Source organism: Plectropomus leopardus, chromosome 10, assembly GCF_008729295.1.
Source record: "Plectropomus leopardus isolate mb chromosome 10, YSFRI_Pleo_2.0, whole genome shotgun sequence".
NCBI lineage: Eukaryota > Metazoa > Chordata > Actinopteri > Perciformes > Serranidae > Plectropomus > Plectropomus leopardus.
The window spans coordinates 19,095,072-19,114,255 of record NC_056472.1 but is presented as its reverse complement, the minus strand read 5'-3'; the positions used below and the strand labels follow the sequence as shown (position 1 = coordinate 19,114,255).

The following is a 19,184-nucleotide window of genomic DNA, read 5'->3' as shown; positions in this document are numbered from 1 at the left end:
TGTCTTGGCATACTACTTAATGCAGTTTTCAGATGTTTTGGGTTATGTCATGTTTTGACATATATGGTCATACTTCAGTGTGGCATTTTCGATTCTTTTTTCGACATGCTATATAGGGGTGTTTTTGGACACTTATGTAACATTCTATGCTCTGGCCTCTCGACAGGCTATTGTATAGGGTTTTTCGCAGTTTTCAGCTATTTTTGGTACATGTCATATTTTGACATTTTTGGTTATACTATAGTGTGGCATTTTCGGTCATTCTTTCAACATGCCATATAAGTTTGTTTTTGCAGTTTTATGTGCGATTTTTAGCTATTTCTGAGAAGTCATATTTTGACATTATTTCCCATACTATAGTTTTGCATTTTTGGTGATTTTTCGACATGTCATATTAGGTTGTTTTTGCAACAATCTATGCTTTGGCATGTCTCGGCTGTTTTTGGGACATGTCATATTTTGACATTATTTGCCATTCTGTATTTTGGCATTTTCGGCTGTTTCAATGTTGTTGTGTTTCAGCATGCCTTGTTATGGTGGTTTGTCTGTTTTTGCAACATTTTATGCTATGTTGTGTCTTGGCAAATATCCCTTTGGGGGATATGTCATATTTTGAATTGTTCACCATACTATAGTATGGCATTTTCTGTACTTTTTTTGAGGTTTTTATAACATTTTCAGCTGTTTTCAGGATATGTCATTTTTTTCACATTTTTCACCACACTATAGCCTTGCCTTTTGGGTAATTTTTTCCAGATGCCATTTTGTGGTGTTTTTGACCCTTTTTGCAACATGCAATACTATGGCTTGTCTATCGCTATTTTACGCAGTGTTCAGCTGTTTGTGGGACATGTCAATTTTTGACATTTTTGCCTTACTATAGCCTTGCATTTTGGGTCATATTTTTCAACATGCTATTTTGTGACGTTTTTGGCCACCAACTTTCTATGCTATGGCGTGTCTTGGGACGCTGTTTTAGGTGGTTTTCAACAGTTTTCAGCTGTTGACGTGTCAATTTTGAACATTTTTGTCTTACTATAGCCTAAAAACGCTGAGACACGCCATAGCATAGAAAGTTGCAAAAATGTCCAAAATTGACACGTCCCAAAAACAGCTGAAAACTGTTGAAAACCACCTAAGGCAGCGTGCCGAGACACGCCAGAGCATGGAAAGTTGCAAGAAATGGCCAAAAACGTCACAAAATAGCATGTCGAAAAAAATGACCCAAAAGGCAAGGCTATAGTAAGGCAAAAATGTCCAAAATTGACACGTCCCAAAAACAGCTGAAAACTGTTGAAAACCACCTAAGGCAGCGTGCCGAGACACGCCAGAGCATAGAAAGTTGCAAGAAATGGCCAAAAACGTCACAAAATAGCATGTCGAAAAAAATGACCCAAAAGGCAAGGCTATAGTAAGGCAAAAATGTCCAAAATTGACACGTCCCAAAAACAGCTGAAAACTGTTGAAAACCACCTAAGGCAGCGTGCCGAGACACGCCAGAGCATAGAAAGTTGCAAGAAATGGCCAAAAACGTCACAAAATAGCATGTCGAAAAAAATGACCCAAAAGGCAAGGCTATAGTAAGGCAAAAATGTCCAAAATTGACACGTCCCAAAAACAGCTGAAAACTGTTGAAAACCACCTAAGGCAGCGTGCCGAGACACGCCAGAGCATAGAAAGTTGCAAGAAATGGCCAAAAACGTCACAAAATAGCATGTCGAAAAAAATGACCCAAAAGGCAAGGCTATAGTAAGGCAAAAATGTCCAAAATTGACACGTCCCAAAAACAGCTGAAAACTGTTGAAAACCACCTAAGGCAGCGTGCCGAGACACGCCAGAGCATAGAAAGTTGCAAGAAATGGCCAAAAACGTCACAAAATAGCATGTCGAAAAAAATGACCCAAAAGGCAAGGCTATAGTAAGGCAAAAATGTCCAAAATTGACACGTCCCAAAAACAGCTGAAAACTGTTGAAAACCACCTAAGGCAGCGTGCCGAGACACGCCAGAGCATAGAAAGTTGCAAGAAATGGCCAAAAACGTCACAAAATAGCATGTCGAAAAAAATGACCCAAAAGGCAAGGCTATAGTAAGGCAAAAATGTCCAAAATTGACACGTCCCAAAAACAGCTGAAAACTGTTGAAAACCACCTAAGGCAGCGTGCCGAGACACGCCAGAGCATAGAAAGTTGCAAGAAATGGCCAAAAACGTCACAAAATAGCATGTCGAAAAAAATGACCCAAAAGGCAAGGCTATAGTAAGGCAAAAATGTCCAAAATTGACACGTCCCAAAAACAGCTGAAAACTGTTGAAAACCACCTAAGGCAGCGTGCCGAGACACGCCAGAGCATAGAAAGTTGCAAGAAATGGCCAAAAACGTCACAAAATAGCATGTCGAAAAAAATGACCCAAAAGGCAAGGCTATAGTAAGGCAAAAATGTCCAAAATTGACACGTCCCAAAAACAGCTGAAAACTGTTGAAAACCACCTAAGGCAGCGTGCCGAGACACGCCAGAGCATAGAAAGTTGCAAAAATGGCCAAAAACGTCACAAAATAGCATGTCGAAAAAAATGACCCAAAAGGCAAGGCTATAGTAAGGCAAAAATGTCCAAAATTGACACGTCCCAAAAACAGCTGAAAACTGTTGAAAACCACCTAAGGCAGCGTGCCGAGACACGCCAGAGCATAGAAAGTTGCAAAAATGGCCAAAAACGTCACAAAATAGCATGTCGAAAAAAATGACCCAAAAGGCAAGGCTATTATTATTGTATTAAGTGTTGAACAAAAGGTCAAAAACATCATAATGTGGCATGTCCAAAAAATTGACGGAAACCGCCATACTATAGACAGATTCATTTTTATTTCGAAAATGGCAAATAAAATCAGATAAATAAAATGTAACATCTTAACATCAGATTCCTACCATACCTATTCAATAAACAAACATCAGTATTCAATGTCCGGAAAGAAGGAGGAGGAAGTAAATACAAATCCTACCCCATTTCTTTGCAATTTTTGTGTACACATGTATCCATACACAAATATAAACGTTTAAATTCATATACATAAATACATACATACACACATACATTCATATTTTCACATATATACACCTCCATACACATATACATGTAAGCCATACACACCTAGATCAAGTCAAACAGGAATTAATGCAAAAAACAAGAACAAATCTATCTGTATAAAAACAAATCACAGACAAAGAAACACATCAAAAAAGAAAAATAGCCACACTAAGAAAAGCAGCCAACCCGTCTTGTATCATTTCTTACTGTGCCTGTTTCCCTCTCTGTCCTACCAGCTCTGTCCCCTCAATGTATTATTTTCTAATCCATGTTTCAACTCATTAAATGTTTTACCTGTTTTCAGTTCCACACTACAGCTGTTCCATAAGTTAACCCCCTTGACTGTAATACAATCATATTTCGTGTTAGCCCTCACCAACTGTTTCTTGGACATGAAAGTTCCTCTCAGATAAAATACAGTATGTATTTAAATATGAAAATATGACATGTCCAAAAGACAGCTGAAAACCACATAGTATGGCATGTCCCGACACATCATAGTACAGAATGGAAAAAAAATGGCCAAAGACATCATAACATACCATTTTGAAAAACGTCAGATAACGCAATAATACAATGTCGAAAAATGTTAACGTTAACTTTTCCATCCTGCCCTTTCACTCTATCCCCGCTTGAACACACTAGTAACTCTGTCATGCAATATTAATATATAACTCAGCTTACATTTGTGGGCATTTTCATATATGAACAGTGCAGTGATTATAGCCATGTTGTTTCATCTAACTTATAGACTGATATCTTACCATTGTTGGCTGTGTGACATTTGGGTGCACCAATTGCTTAGAGAGAGTGACCCATAATGTTTGGCTTCCCCACTGATATTACCAGGATGAAAAAAATGGTTGGCCTAAGTCAGCAGAAGCAACCTGACAATCATGAAAGATTCAAACAGGAAACTGTGTACAGTAAGTTACAATAGCTAAAAGTTTTAACATCTGAAATGTGTGTGGAAATTTAACCCATAAGCCACTCTGCAGGCACATTTTGAGGGAGAGCATTTTACAACAAGTAAAAAAGGGAGACTGAAACTGAGGGATGATGCTATTCCAACATTATTTGTGCATCACCCTGAGCCCAAAAGGAGGAAGAGTCCTACATTAAGAAACACAACAGAGTCCTCAACACAGAGCACAGACACTGTACAGTAATGAACACTGGTGTGAATATTGTGAAGTCACAATTCATATAATTTTAAAATTCTTATTCTAATGACTAGCTTATACGCTCTCCCTATAACAACGCCATGTTATCATTTCAGAGATTGAGGGGAAAAAGTGATGATTGTGAGAAAAGGGATGGTGAGGAAAGAGTTTGCAAGGAAGGTGAAAAATTTCAGGAGTTTAACAAGATAATACCAGGAGCCAGTCATCAGGGGCCAAGTGAGCCAGGAGCCAGTGTGCAGGGGCCAACTGAGCTAGGAGCCAGGGAGAAATACCTGAGGGAGGAATTGGAAAGACAAATAGATCAACCAAGACAAGCAGGGAGAGCCCTTAAACAACAGAAAAAAATATGTGGCCCTGCGAAAAAAAAATGTAGTCATGGAAAACAAATTGGCTGCCATTTTTTCAAAAGATCTGATAAAAGCTATTTCTATGAAGAGTAAGAGGGGCATGCAATGGGGAAACAACACTGTAAAAAGGCCATATTACTTTGTTTTGCCACCTGCTCATCAGGCTACAGGCTGCTTCAGGAGATGGAGATTTTTCTCCCTGACATCAAAACCCTACAAAAAGTCTGGAGCCCTGCATTGAATGTCTTCAGCAAAGTCACCAGTTCTAGCCCGAAATACATGGCGGAGCAGGAACGCTCCTCTTACAGTACAACAGCAAGGCTCCTGGAGCAGGTGGATAACTGGTTCGATCTTCTGTCCTCTCGCCACCCAGTAATGGTCCTGAGCAGGTACAACATGGAGGAATACCAAAGACCACTGGGTTCCTTAGGAAAATGATCCACTTGTTTGGTGGCCTAAAGATTGGACAAACTGAAAGCTGGATACCTGTGCAAACAGGAATTGTGATGGCAACATCCACAATTCTGTCTATCCAAGAGGATACGCTAGAACAGGGACACAAGTTTGTGTTGACCAGCAGGTTAACCAAGACTGACTTGTGAACTTGTTCAGCTGCGTATGACAGCGAAATCCAGTGCCAACTCCAGCGGAGTTTAACCGGGCTCTGCGATCATTATCTGTTGGCCAGTTTCTTGCAAGAGGATAACAACAGCCTTATGGTAGACTTTCTGGAGACAATGGAGACATCTGCCAGTCCTGGACTCAGAAAGGAGGAGCTTTGGAGCGCAAAGCTGCACCTGAACTCACAAAAAGTGAAACCAGTGCTCTGTACCATCTGACAGGCTATGTTGTGAATAGCGTCATCAGATATTCTAACATCTGTGATGAATGCGAAAATGCAATCAAGCACAATGATGAGCAACCTGAAGAAGAGCACAGTTTTTTACTGAAGCTCAAGGAATTCAAGCCAGGTGTGCTTTGTCAGCCCTAGCAAGAGGCCTCTGACCTAGTCCCGCACACTGAGGAGCTGTTTCCAATCAGGACCAAATCGTCCCTCATTGAGCTTCCAAATGGCATGGATTTGCTGGAGAAAGAGGCTAGTCTTTTGGACAGCAGACTTCCCTCATGCCATGATGAAAAAAAAAAACAAAGTCAAAACATTGTGAGCCAATAAAAAAAAATTTTGTGGTGTGGCGCACCTTCACCAAAGAGAAAGAAACAGATGTGCGTGTAACCCCTCCTATTTCCCACTTACCAGCTTCGTCATCACTTCACCGCTAACAGGAATGGCAAGCTCCACCAGTCTCTCAATGGCTCCACCAGTCTCTCAATGGCTCCACCAGCCACCCCATCGCTTCAGTAGTCATCTCAATGGCTCCTACACAAAATGTAAGTTGTTGTATCTGATTTTGATTGCGGATTGTACTGGCACTAACAGTACAGGTACTACATCATTTAAACTACATCATTTTCAAAAGTGATTGTCTACATCTTTTCAGACAAAATTCTATGCTATCTTAATCTTACAGCATCATCATTACCCCTGAAGCTCCATCGCTCCATCAGCCACTCCATCGCTCCTTTCCATCACTGCATCAGCCACTCCATTGTTCCTCTCCCATCGCTCCTTTCCACTTCTCCATCACCCACTCCATAGCTGCACCAGTCACTCCATCGCTCCTCTAAATGGGGCTCAGCACTGGAAATATCCATGTTTGGAACTATTAGGATAGCCATGACCCACGTGACACCCTGTACCCCACCCACCCACTGGCACGTGACTGATGCAGCCGTAAATGCTACATTTAAATGTGGCAACAAACGATAGGCCTACATGAGAAAAAGTAGATCGACTTAAAGTAAAATTACATATTTTCACAACTACAAGAAAGTGCAAGTACACAAAAAACAACTTTGTTAAAGTGATGACAGTACATGTGTTTAATTATCTTAAACCCTGCTTACAAATGAATTTGTGTCGAGCAGCCTAAAGTTTATATGGCCTATGAGAGTATTAGTATACATAAATTACCTTGGATACGAAAATAAACTTAAAAGAAGCCTGCTGCAGATGGTTGATGTACTGCAGTGATTATGTAGAGCTCCTCAGACCAATATTTCTTGTCTTTATGAATGAGTTGCTGAATTTCAAAGTAGCACTGAAATATATTAGAACTAAACAAGCCTTGCACATAAATAGTTTAATTCATATCTTAATTCCTGACTAGATCTCTGACTATTTTTATTTTCTCCTTTTTTAAAAAAAAAAAAAATCTTTTGCTACTTGTGTGTTTTTGTTGTTGCTTATTTTATGAAATGACGTTTAGTCTATAATTTTACTTCATGTTTCTATTCATGAATGTAAAAGCCAGTTTTTGATTATCAATACAATTTAAAGGGAAAAAAAAGATTATTTAGAGCTCCTTTCCTGTCCCTGACAGGAAGTATTTAATAGAGATTAACTGTGGTGGTGGCTGCTGCAGCAGCATTACCACCTACTGGATATTTTAATGTACTACATTAGCAGGGGTAGCTGCATTTATTGTTAGAAAAAGATTCAAGTTTTTGTATTGCATGCTATGCATGAAAATATAGGGGGAAGAGGGTATGACCCCAAACTCTGTCTGTATTTAGTATGTATTTATTTATTTTTATTTTATTTATTCATTTTTGTTTATGATTCAGTGGAAAATGTTAAACAGTGAGTTTAACGCATTGAACTGGAGTTGAATTTTGTTGTGTTGGGTGGCTTTGGTCCTGTGCAATCAAGTCCTAGTGTCTGACTGCTTTATCACTGGTATAATTTTAAGAGAATGGTTCTTCATGACAGATATGCCAGGGTAGATGCATTTATGACTGATGAAAAAATGTCAATGACTAAAACAAAAACAATCTAAAATCTTGTTTGTTTTGTTTTAAATGCATCCTCATTTTTTTCCCATCACCTACTTTGTCCTAAGAAGATTGCAATCAGTTCTCCTCTGTGTCTGCAGTGGCATTTATTTAGACCTTATCTTGTGCCAGGGCTTTCAACAGCTGCTTTGTGAATCAACGTAAACACGATGTGGTGTGTGGATGTGGTACTCACGTGGTGCCCCTGTAAACATGACGGAGAAAAGACTGATGCCCATGGTGATGGCGTAGATGACAGGTAGAGCTCTTAGGCCGTTGGGTACAGGGTCAGCCTGTGTCGAGATCAGCGTGTCAGCAATTCAAATAAAGAGACATTTACCCTTTCAAGTTTCTCACAAAGCTTAATATAATTAACTATTTGAAGCCAAAAGAGGTGAAGTTAAAAAACAAAACTGATGGTTGTGCAGAACTTTGTTTCTTCTTTCCTACCCAATTATTAATCCAATGAGCCCATGGATATATATATATTCTCACATATCTTTTTACTAATGTTTTGGTACATGTAAACATGTAAACAAACACTGCTACATGTTGTGTGTTCCACAACAGCATGATAAATAAACCTTTCAAAAAGGTCCAGGAAACGCTCCACTTTGTTCATTGTCCTGAAAAAAAGTGATTAGTTATGTCATGCTTAGAAGAAATATGAAATTATACATTGGTGGGGAAATCAAAACAGTCTGGTCACTCACTCCCACAGCTGCTTGACAGCATATTTTCGTCTTTGTGAACTGATCCTTGTTCTCCACCCACAACTGAATGAGTCTCCTGGTCTGCTGTAATCACAGGAATCCCTGTGTTGTTAAAGCAGAATGTGAACATTAGTGTGCAATTCATAAACCTGCTGCTTGTTTTCATTTTTAGCTGGTGTAAAAATGAAAACAATAAACAACCAACTTATTATAATGCTAGCCACTAATATTACCCTGATTGACGTTATTATAGTGGCAGATATGATCACTTTGCAGGACAGAACTTTACCATTACCAGTTAAAATATGTTAACTAATTATTCCAATGTACCGTTAATCACGCCCACATAAATTACCACCCGCACTGTTACTGTGTAAAATGTGAGAAGGTTTATAAAAGTTGCTGCTTAGTAAATTAACAAGCTTCTCACACAGCACAAAATGCACCTGACCTTGACTCCTGTCCCTGCGGGTGGTGGGCCCACAGGGTGGTGGCTCCATGTAGTCTTTTCAGGCTTAGCCTGTGGGCAGGCCCAGCCACCAGACGCTCACCATCGCGTGTATACCGACCATACCAGGCGAGGTACTCGTGTCCCCAAAATACCATTCAGTCATGGCCTTTTCTGAACCGCTCTTGGTCTGGCCCCTCCCCTGGGACCACTTTGCCTTGGGAGACCCTACCAGGGGCCATTAGCCCTAGACAACACAACTCCCAGGATCACAGGGACACGCAAACCCCTCCACCACGTTAAGGTGGCGGTTCTCGGAGGGGAAAAATGGTTTGTCTGTCAGTTACAGACAATACTTAAAGAAAAAATGAGAGAGAGGGAGAGATAATCAAAAGCCATACACAGCAGCTCACCATAAATCAGCAAAAAAACAAAAACAGTCAAACATTACCTGGCAACTTCATAATGTCTAATTATTTTCTCATACATTTTTTAAACTTAAAGATGTTATTCCCCCTTAAATCATGCTCTGAAGAATTCCACAGTCCGACACCACATACTGAAATAAACATTTGCTTTAAAGTAGTTTACGCACTGATGTTTAAAGTGAAATTTCCCTCTATAATCCTTGTCCTCTAAACTAAAAACATTTTTTGTATATTTTCTGGTAATACTCTGCTTTTTACCCTGAACATAACTAAAAGTCTTGCCTCTTTTTCCCCCCATTCCTTCCTATGTGGTCATCTGCTTCTTGTCCTTGTCCTCCTCCTTCTTCCTCCTCTGTGTTGTCCTTTCCTCTGCTGTCTTCTTATTGTCCTTCCTTCATCCACCTTGTTGTTGTTCATTTCTTTGTAGTGGTCGCCTCCTTATCCCTCTGTTTTATATTCCTTTCTCTGATGATCTTTTCTTCTCTTCTTAAACCTCCTCAACCCTCCTCTTTGTTATTGTTGCTTCTATTCTGGGGATCTTCTTTACCTCCTCCTCCTCCATCCTTGTTCTCCTCCTGCTCCAACTCCTCTTCTCTCCTCTTTGTTGTCCTTCTTGTTGTTTTCTTATATACTTCATTTTTCATTTCTTTTGTGGTGGTCACCTCCTCCTTACTCTAAGTTTTACATTCCTTCCTATGTAATGTTCTTTTCTTCTCCTCCTATACCTCCTCTATCCTCCTCTTTGTTGTTTCTCTCTTCGTCTTTATTGTCACTTCTTCCTCTGTGGTGGTGTTTGCTTTTCTCCTGCTCCTTCCTCCTCTTCGTTTTTCACTCATTCCTCCATTAGGCCTTTTTCTCCTCCTGCTTTGAATCCTCTTCTCTCCTCTTTGTTACTGTCCATTTCTCCATGGTGGCTCCTCTCCTCCTTCCTTGTTAGTCTTTCCTTTCTCAATAATGGTCATTGTCTACGCCTCCTCCTTTTTTTGCCATTTCATTTTCTGTGGTGATCTTCCTATTGTCCTCGTTCTTCCTACTCTCCACTGTTGTTGTTCGTATCTTTTGTGGTGGTCTTCTCCTCCTCCTCCTCCTCTCTCCTGCCTTTTGTTGTTCTTTCTAATGTGGTGGTCTTCATCTCATCCTCCTTCCTCCCATTTGTTGTTGTTCTGTCTGCTGTGGTAATCGTCTTCTCCTCCTCTTTGTTGTCATTCATTCCTCTGTGGAGGTCATCTTCTCCTCCTGCTCCCTCTTCTTTTTGTCTGTTCTTCCACTGTGGTGTGGTGGTCATCTTCTGTTTTTCCTCCTCCATCCTCCTCTTTGTTGTCTTTTTTGTGGCAGTCGTCTTCTCCTCCATTCTCCTCTTTGTTGTCATTAACTTCCTTCGTGGTGGTTGTCTCCTCCTCCTCCATTCTCCTCTTTGTTGTCGTTTATTTCCTTTGTGGTGGTCACCTTCTCTTCCTGCTCACTTCTTTTTTTGGAAATCCTTCCTATGTGCTGGTTTTCATCTTTCCTCCTCCCTCCTTTTGTTGTTGTTTCTTCCTCTATGGTGGTCATCTTCTCCTCCTCCTCTTCAAAGTCATTCCTTCCGTTGTGGTAGTCTTCTCCTTGCTCTTTGTTGTTCCTCCCTCTGAGGTGGTCTTTTTCTTTTCCTCCTGTTCCCTCTTCGATGTTGTGGCATGATTCTATGTGGTGTCCTTCATCTTCTCCTCCTTCCTCCTCCTTTCTGTTGGTTCTTCATCTGTGATGGTCTTCCTCTTCTCGTTCTCCCTCTCATTATTTCCTCTGATTTGTGGTTGGTTGTTGTTCATTTGTTTTATGGTGGTCTTTTCCTCCTCCTCCTCCTCCTCCCTTCTCCTCTTTATTGTCATTTGTTCCTACGTGGTGGTTTTTATCTTTTCCTCCTTCTAACCCTCCCCCTTCCACCATTTTGGTTTATTTCTTTTCCTCCTCTACCCTCCTCTTTGTTTTCCTCTGTTGCAGTCCTCTCGTCCTCCTCCTTCATCCTGTTTGTCATTCTTTCCTCTGTATTGATCTTCTCATCAGCCTCCTCCTTCTCCTTTCTCCCCTTAGATGTCGTTCCTTCCTTTGTGGTGGTCTTCATTTTCTCCTCTTCCTCATTCTTCTTCCTCCCTTTTGTGGTCATTCCTGTCTCTGTAGTGGTCTTCATCTCCTCCGACTCTCTTCTATTTGCTGTCGTTCCTTCTTTGTTGGTCCTCTTCTTCTGATCCTCCTCCTCCTGCCTCCTCTTTGTTGGAGATTCTTCCTCTGTGGAGGTCATGTTCTTCTTCTCCTTCTTCCTCCCCTTTGTTGTCACTCTTTCCTATGTGGTGGTCTTCCTCCTCTTCTCTTGATCCAACTCTTACCTCCTTCTTTATTGTTGTCCATTCCTACTCTGTGGTCTTCATCTCTTTTCTCTGCTCCCTCCTCTTTATTCTATCCTATCTTTCCTTTCTTTCATTTCTTTGTGGTGGTCCTCTTTCTCATCCTCCTTCCTCCCCTTTGTCGTTCCTTCCTCCTTGGCGGTCTTTATCTCATCTTCCCTCCTCCTTGTGTTTGATCTATACCATGTGTAGCCTTCATCTCCTCCTTCGCTCTTTGTTGTTGGTTCTTCCTCTGTGATGGTCTTCCTCTCATTCCTCCTCCCTCTTTATCTCTCCTCTTTGGTGTCAACACTTCCTCTGATGTGGTCTTCTTCTAATCCTCCATCCTCCTCTTCGTTGTTGTTCCTTCCTTGATTTTGGTTTATTTCTTCTCCTCCTCCTCCTGGTTGTTGTCGATTCCTCTGTTGCAGTCTTCTCCTCCTCCTTCATCCTGTTTGTTGTTATGCCTTCTTCTGTGATCTTAATCTCATCTGCCTCCAACTCCTCCTCCCTTCTCTTTTGATGTTGTTCCTTCTGATGTGTTGGTCTTCTTCTCCTCCTCCTCCATCCTCTTTGTTATCATTCATTCCTCTGTGGGGGGTCATCTTCCTCTCCTTGTTGTCGTCCCTTCCTCTGTGGTGGTCTTCTTCTACTCCTACCCCATTTCCCTTCTTATTGTCCCTTCATTCCTTTCTATTTGGTGGCCATCATCTCCTTCTGCTCTTCTTCCCTCCTCTTTGTTGTTGTTTCTTCTTTCCTTGTAGTCTTCTCATGTTCTCTGATATTCCTTCCTTTGTGATAGTCTTCTCCTCCTCCTCTTTGTTGTTCATCCTCTGTGGTGGTCTTCTACTGCTCTCCCATCTTCCTCGTCTTTTCTTTCCTTCCTATTCGGTGGTCATCATCTCCTTCTGCTCTTCTGCCTTCCTCTTTCTTGTTTCTTCTTTTGTCGTGGTATTTCATCCTCTTTGATGTCATTCCTTCCTGTGTGATAGTCATCTCCTCCACCTACATCCTCTTTGTCGCTCCTTCCTCTGTGGTTGTCTTCTTTTCCCCATCTTCCCATCTTGTTGTCATTCCATCCTATGTTGTGGCCTTCATCTTCTCCTCCCCGTTCCTTTTTTTTTGTTGGTTCTTCCTCTGTGATGGTCTTCCTTTCATCCTCCTCCCTCTTTCTCCCTCCTCCTTTGGTGTCAATACAATACTACCTCTGATGTGGTCCTCTTCTACTCCTCCTCCATCTTGGTTGTCGTTCATTTTTTTGTGGTGGTTGACTCCTTCCTCTCTTTATTGTCCTTCCTTCCTATGTGGTGGTTTTAATCTTCTCCTTCCAATCCTCCTCCCTCCTCTTTGTTGTTGTTGTTGTTGGGTCTTCATTTTCTCCTCCTCCTCTCTCCCTCTTTGTTGTCATCCATTTCTCTGTGGTGGTACTCTACTTGTCCTCCTCCTCCTCCTTCCTCTCCTTTGTTGCCATTCTTTCCTTGTAGTGGTCTTCTCCTTCTGCTCATCCTCCTTTATCCTCAGCCACTTCTTCTGCTGTGGTGATCCTTCTATTCTCTTCTTCTCTCTTTTTTGTCATTCCTTCCCTTGTGGAGGTCTTCATTTTCTCCCCCTTTCTTCTCTTTGTTGTCATCCATTCCTCTGTGGGGGTCATTTTCTTCCCCTCCTCGTCCTTCTGTTCTTCTCCTCCTCCTCCTTCCTCTTTCTCATTCCTTTCTACACAGTGGCATTCATCTTCACCTCCTGCTCCTCCTCCCTCCTCTTTATTGTTGTTCCCTTCTATATGGTGGTCATCATATTCTCCTCTTTGTTGTTGTGCCATTCTCTGTGGTAGTTTCCTTCGTTTCCTCCTCCTGCACCTCCTCTTCCCTCCTCTTTGTTGTTGTCCATTCCTTTGTGGGGGTCTTGTCTGCTCCTTCACCTCCATACTCTTTATTGTCCTTCCTTCCTCTGTTGTTGTGTTTTTTGATCTCCTTCTCCCTAGTCTCTGTTGTTGTTTCTTACTACATTGTGGTCATTTTTATCTCCAATACCTCCTCCCCCCTCTTTGTTGTCGCTCCTTCCTGTGTTGTGATCTTCTTTTCCTCCTCTTTTTTGTCATCCCTTCCTGTGTTTGTCTTCTTCACATCTCTTACTCCTTCCTCCCTTTTGTTGTCCTTCCTTTCTCTGTTATTCTTATCCTTCATCCTCCTCTTTGATGTTGATCCTTTTTTTTGTAGTAGTCATCTTCTCCTCATCCTCCCTACTCTCGGTTTTACATTCCATGTCTGTGGTGATCTTTTCCTCTCTTCCTCTAACCTTCTTTTTGTTGCTGTTGGTTCCTTTCTGGGGGTCTTTTTCACCTTTTCATCTTTCATCCTATTTGTCATTCCTTCCACTGTGGTGACATTTGTTTTTCTCCTCCTCCTCCCTCCTCTTTGTTATTGTCCATTCCTCCATTGTGGTCTTCTTCTCCTCATACCTTTTTGTTGACTTCTCAATGATGCCTTCGTCTCCTCCTTCTCCTCTTTTTACATTCCTTCCTCGGTGGTGGTCTTCTTGTCCTCCTCCTCCTAACTCTCCTTTGTCTTCATTCTTTCCTTTGTGTTGATCTTCTCCTCCTCCTCCCTCCTCTTAGTTGTCATCCATTCCTCTGCAGTGGTCATCTTCTACTTCTCTTTACCCTCCTCCATCCTCATTCCTCCTTTGTGGTAGTCTTCTCCTTCTCCATCCTATTTGTCATTTCTTCCTCTGTGGTGGTCTTTTTTTTCCCTTGTTTGTTGTTCCATCCTATCTGGTGGTCATCTCCTTCCTCCTCTTTGTTGTTGGTTCTTCCTCTGTGATGGTCTTCTTCTTGTCCTCCTCCCTCTTTCTCCCACCTCTTTGGTGTCAATACCTCCTCTGATGTGCTCTTGTTCTACTGCTCTATCTCCCTCTTGTCCTTCATTTCTCCTCTGGAGGTTGTCTCATCCTTTTCCCCATCTCCTCCCTTCATTGTTCTTCCTTCCTACACAGTGGTTTTCATCTTTTCCTCCTTCCAATCCTCCTCCCTCCTCTTTGCTATTGTTCCTTCCTCCGTTTTGGTTTATTTCTTTTCCTCCTCCACCTCTTCTACCCTCCTCTTTGTTGTTGTCAATCCCTCTTACAGTCTTTTCCTCCTCATCCTCCTCCATCCTCTTTACTGTCATTCCTTCCTCTGTAGGAAGGAACTACATCGCCCTCCTGCTCCTTGTTTCTTCTTTGATTTTGTTCCTTTCTCTGTGGTGGTCTTTATTTTCTCCTCCCTCCTTCTTCCCAATGGCACATCCAGATTTTTTTTTTCTTACTGGGGTGGCCCAAGTGGGGCAATGACCTGTGCAGGGGTGGCATGAAGTACGAGCATGATGTGGGCACCAATACCTACTTTAACTACTAACATTACAGTGTCCTACATTCCCTGTTGTCCTTTTGTCCCACATGGCCTGGTGGTCAGGACTCTTGGTTTACACTCTGCTGGGTATAAACCAGGAGTCCTGACCACCAGGCCATGTGGGACAAAAGGACACTGAGATCTAGTTTTACTTCTACATGGTAAGGCGAGCAGCACAATCTACTAATCCAACGAGGCTCTATGAGGACAAAACTGTAGATATGAGCTAATCAGATGTCTATTATATACAGCAAGCCCTTGATTAACTCAAATATTCATCTGAACCAAAACTTTAGGTCCTTAAAGGCACATATTAACATTGCCTCTAATGTTATCTGGACCATTTTACAAGTTTTTCTTTAAAATGAACACACTTACCCATCGAGCTAGCTAGTTAAGCCGGCTCAACCCCCTGGGCTTACATATACTCACATTCTCTCTATTCCTTCCTCTGTGGTCCACAGTGGAAACTGGGAAATTCGCATGTTGAAGTTGGGAAATTTGCAAGTTGAAATTGGGAAATTCACACGTTGAAATTGGGAAATCATGATGAAATTGGGAAATCATGATGAAATTGGGAAAATTCACATGTTGAAATTGGGAAATTCACATGTTGAAATTGGGAAATCATGATGAAATTGGGAAAATTCACGTCGAAATTGTGAAATTCGCACGTTGAAATTGGGAAATTCACATGTTGAAATTGGGAAATTCGCAAGTTGAAATTGGGAAATTCGAACATTGAAATTGGAAATTCGCAGGTTGAAATTGGGAAATTCGTAAGTTGAAATTGGGAAATCCGCAAGTTGAAAATGGTAAAATCAACGTGAAACCGACACAACGCTTGAAATTTGACTCCCACATTCACTCATCACAAGCAGTCCCGTGTGACACACCTCAGGCAGGGTTTGAGCCTGCATTGAAGCTTACTCTCTACATTGGCGGTCGGTGTCCTTAACTGCTGGACTGTCTCAGGCATCAATGAACTCTACAAAGGAGAGTGAGAAAGAAGATGAGACCTTAGATGTAAAAGTTCCCCTTCATCATTCTGCAGAGAAACAACGTTTCCTGCACACTTAAAGCTGTTGTGTTCTTCAAGTCTGTTCTAGAGGCTCTAGGTGGTGCTGAGTTTCATTGTACTTGTAACTTATGAGTGTTGAACCAGTTTCTTTGTCAAGCTGCTAGTCAAACCAGATCTCAGTATCCTGTTGTCCCAGATGGCCTTGTGGTCAGGACACCTGGTTTATACCCAACTAGTCTGGTTTCAGCTCCAGGTTTGGGAGTTGTTTTTTAGCAAACTATGCCACTTTTGATTCAGTGACATAAGTTGATCGCTGAGTGGTATGCTGCCATTCAGTGGTGCGCCAATTTTGATTCAGCAGCATGAGGTGATCCCCTCGCAGCATAAGTTGTTGAACAGTGGCCCCCATGCCCTCCACTGGCACACAAAGTTTCTAAATGGGAGGTTCTCCCTGTCAGACGGTCACAACAGGACTACCCCCATGATACTCTACTGTAAATGTATATTTTTCCTGTCTTATTGATAGTGTAGCACAACGTAGCAACAGAACTAAAGGGATGTATAAATTTAAGTTAAGCCCGATGTGTTATTAGGATATGCTTCAATGCTTAAAGTGATTTTATATCAGCATTTCCTTGCCAATGTACAAGGAGTGTTGAATTTAATTGTTTCTAAGATTCATCACAATGCTGATGTGAATGAATCTGCATCGATGCAGTGACAGCCCATAATCAATCAGACATGTAACATTGCTTGTTGATTTTCCAGGTGTGACTGGACAATAAAGTTTTACAGTTCAAAAGTACTTCCCAGCACCAACCATTAATTTAACAAACATCTATGTTAATATTAAAATTATTTTGTTTTATGAAGAAGTACATTGCACTATTTAAACTACTTTAAAGTTTGATGCCATTTTAGTATTAACTGTTGTAAATTCTCCTGTTGTCTGCTGTGTTTAGACTCAAGTTATGAATTCTGGAAAGCTCTCTTTTGGCTAATAGATAGTTGTATTTAATGCAAATTTCAGTGATTTAGAATTGTATTTTGTCTCCCATTGCGTCTCTGTCTGCAACTTTGTGTTCTCACTGCTCCCTTGGGAAATATATCTTTAATCTCAATGGGACCATTCTGGTTAAATAAGGATTTCATAAAATAAATAATGTTTGTGAGGGTTGCCACATTCAGTTTCCTTTCTTAGAGCTAGACTGCAGAAGCATTAGGTTTGTTTTTGGAATTGGAACATTTCGATTTGATTTGTAAATAAATTTTTAAATTGTAAAAAGGGGAGTTCATATTTATCTGACTACTTGTATTTATTGATGGAAAAAGTAGCCATGTGCATTAATACAGAAAATTGAGGATGCAATGTATCATGATGCATCATGGACTTGGATCCAATCCTTGAAATGATAATCGGAATTATAATCAAATCAAATCTAGAGATTAAAGTAGATGCACAGCCCTATGATTTACCCTGACACTTGTTAGCCAGCCTTGGCTAGCCAGCCTTGGCTAACATGGCTATTGTTAGCCTAGCTACTGTAGCCAGTCTGCCTTAACGAGAACAGAAAGTTATAGCCAAATAATAATAATAATAATTGTGTTACTTTTGGCATGTTTAATGATAAACCGCCCAGTCACAGAACATTAACCAGGCATAAGTAAGGCATAATTATTTAGCATTCACCATACTTTGAACAAGCACCAGGTTGCAATCATTGCATGTGGCATATACCGTCTGGCCCCAGCATAATTTGGGAATAATACAAGTCGAGATACTGTATCAGCAGTTGGAGATCACTATATCAGTATATTAACTTACTCCCAGGCTAATGTAACATTACTTGCAGACTCCAGATGATGTTGTTATTTACACTGAAACTATATTAGGTGTAATCAATACATACCGCCATTTCCAATATATCATAGTGAGAAAATATCTCGAGATCTATCATTCCTAAATTATGCCTGCTAGTACCAAATGGCTTATGCCACATGACAGTTACTCATTACAATAATTTACTGTGAATAATTAAAAATATGCCATATTTATGCCTGGTTAATGTGCTGCCACTTGGCTGATTACATGATGTACAGTGTGATAGTGTTGACATTAAAAATGCCAAAAATTACACAATTATTATTATTTTGTCTGTTATCAATTAGTCAGACTGGCTATGGTGGCTAGACTAACGCTAGCCATGTTAGCTAAGACTAAGTCTCATGTCAGTTTTAGGGTACAGAGGCAAGGAAATGCCAAAATAAAATTACTCTACTGTCATTACAAAAGCATCGCACATATCCCAACAACATAACGGACTTCAATTCATACATTCCTTAATTAACAGTGCCATGTTGTGCTACACTGACAATAAAGACAGAACAAATACATACAGTACAGTGTAATGGGGCAGTCCCGTTGTGATCGTCTGACACAAACTGTATATAAAGATGGACAAGATGGGGCTGGGGCGGCTCAGTGGACAGAGGTACAGAGATTGTGTCCCCGCTCCCAAAACAATTCTAGGGGCATCTGGGCATCTTAGTCCCATTAAATGTGGATGTACACACTAGTAGAACAACAAAAACAACATGACCCCATTATGTCCAACAGGAAATAAATCAGAAAAAAGACAAAACTCAGACAATAAAATACCAAAAAAAAAAACCAAAAAAAAAACCCTCAATGGACACCAGTGGTGAGTGCAAACAGTAGCCTAACACTAAGCAACGAGAAAAGCTAAACAAACCAACCCACACATTTTGTAGCATCAACAGCGAATATAATCATCACCAAGACAGACAACAGGGAGCTGTTAAAACTTTACACTGCTCTGCACAAACACAAACACATTACAGCGAAGAGGAGCAAATGGAGAGACTGTAGGCTACACAACGTTGCCTGTCGTTGTTGTTAATATCGTTTGAATTGTTGCACTCACCTGTATGACTCACTCTGTGAGCTGTGTCCACGCGAAGTCCCCCATCTTTTCTGCAGCGAGAAAAAAAATACATTAAAGAGAAGCAAAATAAGGGACTGTATATAATATAGCCTGTACTCGTTGTTGATAATATCATCTCGAGTTGTTGCACTCACCTGTATGAGTCACTCTGAGCTGTGTCCACGAGAAGTCCCCCACATAGTCTGCTCTTCGTCAAACTTCTCTGCTCGTTCATTTTAAAGCATAACGTGAATATAACAGTCCACTCGTCCTTTTGGTGCCACAGCGCTCCTCAGAGTTTTCCAAAAATATTGAGCTGAATGCGGTCACATTATGGTTTATTGTCAAAAACAGTAAAAAGTCCGGTGAATGTAAAATCCC

The 19,184-nt window shown here is 41.0% G+C and overlaps 2 long non-coding RNA genes across 2 annotated transcripts; both read right to left on the bottom strand.

Moving 5' to 3' along the window:
• Positions 1 to 6,182: 6,182 nt before the first annotated feature.
• LOC121948726 lies at positions 6,183 to 8,275 on the bottom strand. Its single transcript, XR_006106178.1, has 3 exons — positions 8,220 to 8,275; positions 7,703 to 7,799; positions 6,183 to 6,313 (listed from the first exon to the last, which is right to left on the bottom strand). It is a non-coding gene; the product is annotated as an uncharacterized LOC121948726 (long non-coding RNA).
• A 7,502-nt stretch (positions 8,276 to 15,777) lies between these two features.
• LOC121948813 lies at positions 15,778 to 19,184 on the bottom strand. The gene is made up of 3 exons (XR_006106190.1): positions 18,959 to 19,184; positions 18,804 to 18,853; positions 15,778 to 15,825 (listed from the first exon to the last, which is right to left on the bottom strand). It is a non-coding gene; the product is annotated as an uncharacterized LOC121948813 (long non-coding RNA).